This window comes from Bos indicus, chromosome 7, assembly GCF_029378745.1.
Source record: "Bos indicus isolate NIAB-ARS_2022 breed Sahiwal x Tharparkar chromosome 7, NIAB-ARS_B.indTharparkar_mat_pri_1.0, whole genome shotgun sequence".
NCBI classification, from domain to species: domain Eukaryota; kingdom Metazoa; phylum Chordata; class Mammalia; order Artiodactyla; family Bovidae; genus Bos; species Bos indicus.
The window spans coordinates 43759049-43766693 of record NC_091766.1 but is presented as its reverse complement, the minus strand read 5'-3'; the positions used below and the strand labels follow the sequence as shown (position 1 = coordinate 43766693).

The 7645-nt window shown below is 48.5% G+C and overlaps 1 pseudogene; it reads right to left on the bottom strand.

Moving 5' to 3' along the window:
- Positions 1-6351: 6351 nt before the first annotated feature.
- On the bottom strand, positions 6352-6865 carry LOC109561066 (large ribosomal subunit protein eL18 pseudogene; annotated as a pseudogene).
- Positions 6866-7645: the final 780 nt, after the last annotated feature.

The following is a 7645-nucleotide window of genomic DNA, read 5'->3' as shown; positions in this document are numbered from 1 at the left end:
CATATGTCACAACTATTGAGCCTGTGCTCTAGAGCCTGTGTTCCACAGCAAGAGAAGCCACTCCAGTGAGAAGTCTGTGCACCACAGCTGAGCAGCACCCGCTCTCCACAACTAGAGAAAGCCTGCTCACAACAACAAAGACCCAGAACAACCGAAAGTAAATAAGTAAAATTATATATATTAGAAAAAACAAAACAGCCCCTTCAGGTATGGCTGTATCCAGCTTCTGACCAGAGCTCGGGCACTGCTTTGGGACACCTCCCTGTGGTCTACAGAATAATGGCCCCAAAGATGTTCCTGTCTGGTCCCAGGATCTGTGGATGTGTCACCTCACACAGAAGAGGGGACTTGGCAGGAAGGATTAAGTTAAGGCCTCTGAGATGGGGATGATCCTGGATTTTCTGGGGGCCCAGTGTCATCACAGGGTCCTTTTAAGAGGGAGGTGGGAGGGACAGAGGCAGAGAGAGATGGGAGATGCTGGGCTGCTGATTGTGATGGAGGGAGGGGCTGTGAGCCAAGGATGTGGACATCTCTAGAAGCTGGAAAAGGGGGTAGCTAGTGCTTCCCAGGAGCCTCTGGAGGGACCAGCCCTGCCCACACCTGGATTTAGTCCTGTAAGGCCTCTGACCTCCAGGGCTGTGTCGTGGGGAAAAAAAAAAAGTGAAAGTGAAGTCACTCAGTTGTGTCCGACTCTTTGCAATCCCGTGGACTGTAGCCTACCAGGCTCCTCCATCCATGAGATTTTCCAGGCAAGAATACTGGAGTGGGTTGCTATTTCTTTGTCCAGGAGATCTTCCCGACCCAGGGATTGAACCCAGGTCTCCTGCATTGTAGGCAGAGGCTTTAACCATCTGAGTGCATTGGAACAAGAAACTAAAGGCCTGGATTGCAGGAAGTGCCCCCATGCTTGGGGAAAGGTGAGTCTGGCTCTTGCCCTAAGCCGAGGCAGGGAGAAGCTTCCTTAGCTGCACATAGCTCCCTCACCCCCTGAATACGCCCTCTCATTGGGCGGTCCTCAGAGGCCAGGCCAGCTGAGGGGTCTCTCATCAGCCCTGGAAGTTGCCTCCAGCTCTGCACAATCATTGTTACAGGGCAACAGGCTCCCGGCTGTGCCCTCGCCCTATTCTGCAAATCCGGGTGTGTACTGGGCTGTGGGCTGGATGCTAGAGGCTGGTGTGGGGGTGGGGCAGCATTTGACCTTGCACACTGGACATTGAGGGACCGGCCAAGCGGCGGGGAGTGTGGGGAACCGGGGACCATGGGGGCCATGGGCCAGCCGGCAGCATCCATCTCCCAGGCCAATCAGCGCTCCCCGGCAGATCCATGTGGGTCGATGCAAAATTAATTAGAGTAATCAACTCTGCCGCAGCATGGAGAGCAGCCACACAGGTTTAGGCCACTAATTGGTGGGAGCTGACAGTGTGTCCCCTGTGTCGTCAAGGTATTAACACTCCTCCCCTCTCCATAGATTAATTACCTTTTTGCATCTTGTTCTTCATTCGTTGATCCTGAACCAGTCCTTCCTGGGGAGGAGGAATGGAGGTGGTGGGAGAGGGAGCAGCATAGTGGACTCTGGGCTCCCCCTGTCCCTTCCCCAAATGTGGGGAGAGACTGAGGCCCAGAGGGTAGCAGAAGGCTACATCCAAGACAGAAAGTGAAGCCCCTGAGAACCAACCAGGCCTGGAAGCGGTGGCCTGCAGCCCTATTGGATGTGGGACTCAATGGGGACAGTGTCCACATATCCATCTGTCCATCTGGTCATCCATCCATGCGTATGGTCATCCATCCATCCACCCCCAGCCCATCCATCCATCCACCATCCATCCATCCATCCATCCATCCACTATCTATCCATCCATCTACCATCTACCACCCATCCATCCATCATCCATCCATCCATCCATCCATCATCCATCCACCATCCACCCATCCACCATCCACCCATCCATTCACCCAGCCATCCACCCATCCATCCATCTATCATCCATTCATCCATCCACCCATCCGTCCATCTACCATCCATCCACCATCCATCCATCCATCCACCCATCCACCATCCATCCACCATCCATCCATCCATCTGTCCATCCATCCATCTATCATCCACCCATCCATCCATCTACCATCCATCCACCATCCATCCATCCACTGCTCATACATTAATCATCCCTCTATCCATTCTTTCATCCATCCACCCAACCATAGACTTATTCATTCCTTCATCCATCCACTCAATCACCTAGTTATCCATCCATCATTCATTCATTCATCCTCCCAAATATCCCTCATCCATCCACAGACGCACCCACCCATTCATTTATCTATCCATCCATTCATCCACCATTTATAATACGTTCTTGTATCCATCCATCCATCTACCCATCCATCCATTCATCTATTAATATATCATCCATCATCCATCCATAGGCCCATCCATTCTTCCATCTATCCATAGACTTATCCATCCATCCACTCATCCTTATATGCACCATCTATTATATGATTTTCTATCTATCCATCCATTCATCTACTAATATATCACTCATTATCCATCCATAGGCCTATCCATTCATTCATGCATCCATAGACTCATCAATCCATTCATTCATCTACCCAGCCAGCCAGTCAGGCTTACCTTCATCATCTATAATATGCTCTTATATCCATCCATCCATCCACCCATCTGTCCATTCATCCATTCATCTATTAATACATCACCAATCATCCATCCTTAGGCCCATAGATTTATCTGTCATCCATCATCCATCATCCCCCTATCTTTCCATCTGTCCAATCCTCCATCTACCCAACCATTTCTTGCCATATTGATGTCAGCACTTATTCACATAACCTAGTCTGCCTACCTCAGAGAAGGCAATGGCACTCCCCTCCAGTACTCTTGCCTGGAAAATCCCATGGACGGAGGAGCCTGGTGGGCTGCAGTCCATGGGATCGCTAAGAGTTGGACACGACTGAGTGACTTCACTTTCACTTTTCACTTTCATGCATTGGAGAAGGCAATGGCAACCCACTCCAGTGTTCTTGCCTGGAGAATCCCAGGGATGGGGGAGCCTGGTGGGCTGCCGTCTATGGGGTCGCACAGAGTCAGACACGACTGAAGCGACTTAGCAGCAGCAGCAGCATCAGTCTGCCTACATATTCACTTGCCGATCATGGCTTCATTCATTCCTTCATCCTCCTACCACCTAGACATTCATCCATTCCACTGTCTACCTGTGAACTCCCTTCCCCATCCCGTCACAAGGTCACATTTAATTGACTGCCTATGTGCCAGGCCCTGTTCTAAGACCTTCCCATGTTTTCTCTCATCTAGCCTTCACCACCCTTCTATGCTTTGAGCCGTCTATAGACGGCTGTCTATAGTCTACACTCACCTGTGTCCCCATCCATATGTCTGCCTCCCCATCTACCCATCAACTTTTAGCTGGCCCTTCAGTGCAGGGGTGACTCAGAGCTGGGAAGGGACCCTCAGTCCTCTGCCCAGGGAAGGATGAGACTCAAAGACCCGGAGATGGAATCTGAGTGGTGGATGTGAGGTAGGGGAGACGAGGTGGATGTTTCAACCAGAAAAGAGTCTTCAGATCTGGGCTCAGGAAGATGCTCTGGTCTTGGGGACAATGGCACACCAGCAGTACATTTTATTTCTTTTTTCTCCTTTTCTTTTTTTGTATGTGCCATGTGGCTTGTTGGACTTAGCTTCCCAACCAGGGATGGAACCCGTGCCTCTTGTGGTGAAAGCATGGATAACCACTGGACAGCCAGGGAAGTCCCAATACATTTTAAATTCTGAGCCTGTTTACTTTATTACATGTAGTGGCAAATGATATTTTCAGCCACGGCAGATAGAACAGAGCAAAAAGACCATCATCTCAGTCCCTTCCCAAGGGACATGCATTACTGGGGTCAGGGGTCTCTTTGCAGACACAGGCTGGGGTTGTGCAAGCGTGTGTCACCCACACATGTCTCGGCTGATGCTCTCTTACTGCACGATTTTCCCTGGACCCCTGGTTCACATGGGCACTTAGAGATGTGCAGTGTCTAGACTGAGAAGCCTCCTTTCTAAGGTTGTTCAGGTTTATTTTGGTTCTTGGCAGCATCCCACCCTGATGCAATGGGCAAAAACCACAGTGAGGAAATTCCCATAAGAGGAAATGCAAATAACCAATAACATGAAAAACCAGAATTCATGAATTAGAACCACAGCATTCCGATGTGGTAGGATTCTGTTCACATAACGAGCGGTCATTTGTTAAAATGCATCAAACTACAGACCAAGATCTGTGCATTTCACTGCAAATACATTTTACCTCGTTTTTTCCCCGTTAAAAATGTTTTTGTATTGTGGTAAAATCTACATGACATAAAACCCACCATCTCAACCATTTTTGAGCGCACAGCTCAGTGGCATTAAGCACATTCACATTGTCATGCAACCATCCCCACCATCATTGTCCCCCACCATCATCTTCCCAAACTGAAGCTCTGCTCCCATGAAACACTGACTCCTCCTATCCTCCCCCAGTCCCTGGCCCCACCATCTACTTCGGTCTCTGTGGATCTGACTCCTCCAGGGACCTCCTGTGAGTGGAATCAGCTTTCTATGTCTGCTTCTCTCACTGAGCATCACTTCATTGAGGTTCACCCAGGTTGTAGCAGGTGTCAGAATCTCTATCCTTTCTAAGGCTGAGTAATATTCCACTGCACAGTTGGACCACATTGTGTTTGTCCATTATCCATCAGCGGACACTTACATTGTTCCCACCTATGGCTCCTGTGAATCCTGCTGCTGTGAATATGTGTGTACTTGTTTCAGTTCCTGCTAAGTCACTTCAGTCGTGTCCGACTCTGTGCGACCCCAGAGACGGCAGCCCACCCGTCCCTGTGATTCTCCAGGCAAGAACACTGGAGTGGGTTGCCATTTCCTTCTCCAATGCATGAAAGTGAAAAGTGAAAGTGAAGTTGCTCAGTCATGTCCGACCCTCAGCGACCCCATGGACCGCAGCCCACCAGGCTCCTCCATCCATGGGATTTTCCAGGCAGGAGTACTGGAGTGGGGTGCCATTTCCCAGTAGCTCTTTCCAATTCTTTTGGGTGTATATCTAGAAGTGAAATTACTGATCAGTATACAAATAACTGAAAAGTATACCTCAACATTTCAAGGGTTAAAAAATAACAATTCCCATGGCTGGCATAGATGATGGCAAATGTACCTGCTGGGACACAACTAAAGGATGTGCACTTGGTAATGTTACTTTGGAGATGATTTGAGAAAATGAATCATCAGGGTCTTAATATTTGTCTCATGGTCTCTGACAAGTAACTCCTTTACACTGAGAGTGTCCTGAAGGAAAACTCCACAGTGTGTTCAAGTGTCTAAATTCAAGGATGCTCACAGCTGTCCTGTCTCCAACAGAAAAAAGATGGGAGCCATCTAAGTGTTCAAAACAAGACAATTTGCTCAACAAATGATGATAGGGCTGCCCTCGTGGTCCAGTGGTTAGGAATCCACCTGCCAATGCAGCGGACACAGGTTTGATCCCTGCTCCAGGGAGATTCCATATGCAGAGGCGCAATTAAGCCCATGCACCACAACAGGAGAAGCCACTGCGATGACAAGCCCAATCAGTGCAACCAGAGAGTAGCCCCAAGTTGCTGTAACTAGAGAAAACTCACCTGCAGCAACAAAGACCCAACACAGCCAAAAATAAATAAATCTTTAATGAATAAATATATGATGATATATCTGTGTCCCAGTATTTAAGATGACGACTGCTGAGTATTTACTTAGGAAAACATTCACATACTCTTGTAAACTGACAAGAGAGCAGTGTCTTGGATGAACTACACACAGGAAGAAAAGACTCCCATCAACATGAAAAAGGGTGAAAGGTCACACACAAATGTTTCAGGGCAGATGCTGTAACAGTAGGAAGAGGTGTGAGTGTTCTCCAGTCCATCCATGTAACAAAGTTGCACAAACTGAATGGCTTAAAGCAACAGTATTTATTCTCTCCGGGTTCTGGAGGTCTGACTCCAAGATCCTGGTGTCAGAGGGCTGATTCCTTTTGGAGGTTCTGCAGGAAAAACCCAGCCTCTTTCCCCAGCTCCTGGTGTTGCTGGCAGCCCTTGTCTTATGGCTGCATAACTCCAGTCTCTGCTCCTCCTCTTCACATCACCTTATTCCTTGTATGTTTCTCTGTCTTTTTCTGTCACACCCTAAATCCAGAATGATGTCATCTCAAGACTCTTTCTTTTTTTTTTTTAGCATCACAAATCTTTTCAATAACAAGGTAGAATCTGGGGTTAGTTTGTGTAGCCGAGACTGGCTCATCAGCCTCTGGTGTGCTCGAGCTTCTGGCCCTTGGAGTGTATAGAGGGTTTGGTGTGTCTATGCGGGGTTCCTAGGGCCTTGCTGAAATGCCTGTACACCTCTCAGCCCTGGGGAGGACCAGAGAGGAAGACGGGGCCACAGCCCATGGGGGAGTCCAGGGCCAGCTGGCCCAAGGTGAGGATCTTGCCCCGGCCTTGAGGATGCAACTCTGGGCACAGAGCACACACCTTCAGTTTGGGCACCTCCTAGACACACACATCATTGGCTGCAGCCCCCATGACCATAGCTATCTTGCCTGTCCAGCCTGAAAACTTCATCTTCTCTATCATCTGGAAAAGGGACCAAGGTGGACGGCTGGTGTAGCTCACAATCTCTTCAGTACAACTTGACTGAAAATGGAGGTGCTTGGTCTGGCCTGTTCAGCTTGACCAGCAGCCTTTGATAGGCGTCCTAGCTCTTGGGCTCCTTGCAACGAACCTTTTGGTCCTTGTTATGGTGGATGTCAACCCCCATTATGGCACTTCCTCAGTCAGGTCTGGAAAGCATCTCAATACCCTAACTCATTACATCCGCAAAGACCCTATTTCCAAAGAAGGTCCCATTCTGAGGTTGCGGTGAACATGAATTTGGGTGGGGGGCGACAATGCTATATTCAATTTGTGACAGATGGATGGGACAACTTTTCTTTCATTTTCTCTCCCTTTTATCATGATTGTCTTAAATGCCTAAGCGCCGAAAAATTGATGCTTTTGAACTGTGGTGCTAGAGAAGACTCTTGAGAGTCCCTTGGACTGCAAGGAGATCAAACCAGTCAATCCTAAAGGAAATCAATCCTGAATATTCACTGGAAGGACTGATGCTGAAGCTGAAGCTCCAATAATTCGGCCACCTGATGCAAAGAGCTGACTCACTGGAAAAGACCCTGATGCTGGGAAACTTTGAAGGCAGGAGGAGAACGGGACAACAGAGGATAAGCTGGTTGGATGGCATCACCGACTCAATGGACGTGAGTTTGAGCAAACTCCAGGAGATAGTGAAGGACAGAGAAGCCTGGCATGCTGCAGTCCCTGGGGTCACAAAGAGTTGAACAGGACTGAATGACTGAACAACAAATGAAAATAAAGCCTACATTATTTTAATAGTATGAAATGATATCTCAGGGAGTTCCCTAGTGGCCAGTGGTTAGGATTCAGAGCTTTCACTGCCAGGGCCCAGGTTCCATCCCCGGTCAGTGAACTGAAATCCTGCAAGCCATGCAGTGTGGCCAAAAAAAAAAAAGAAAAAAAAAACCTA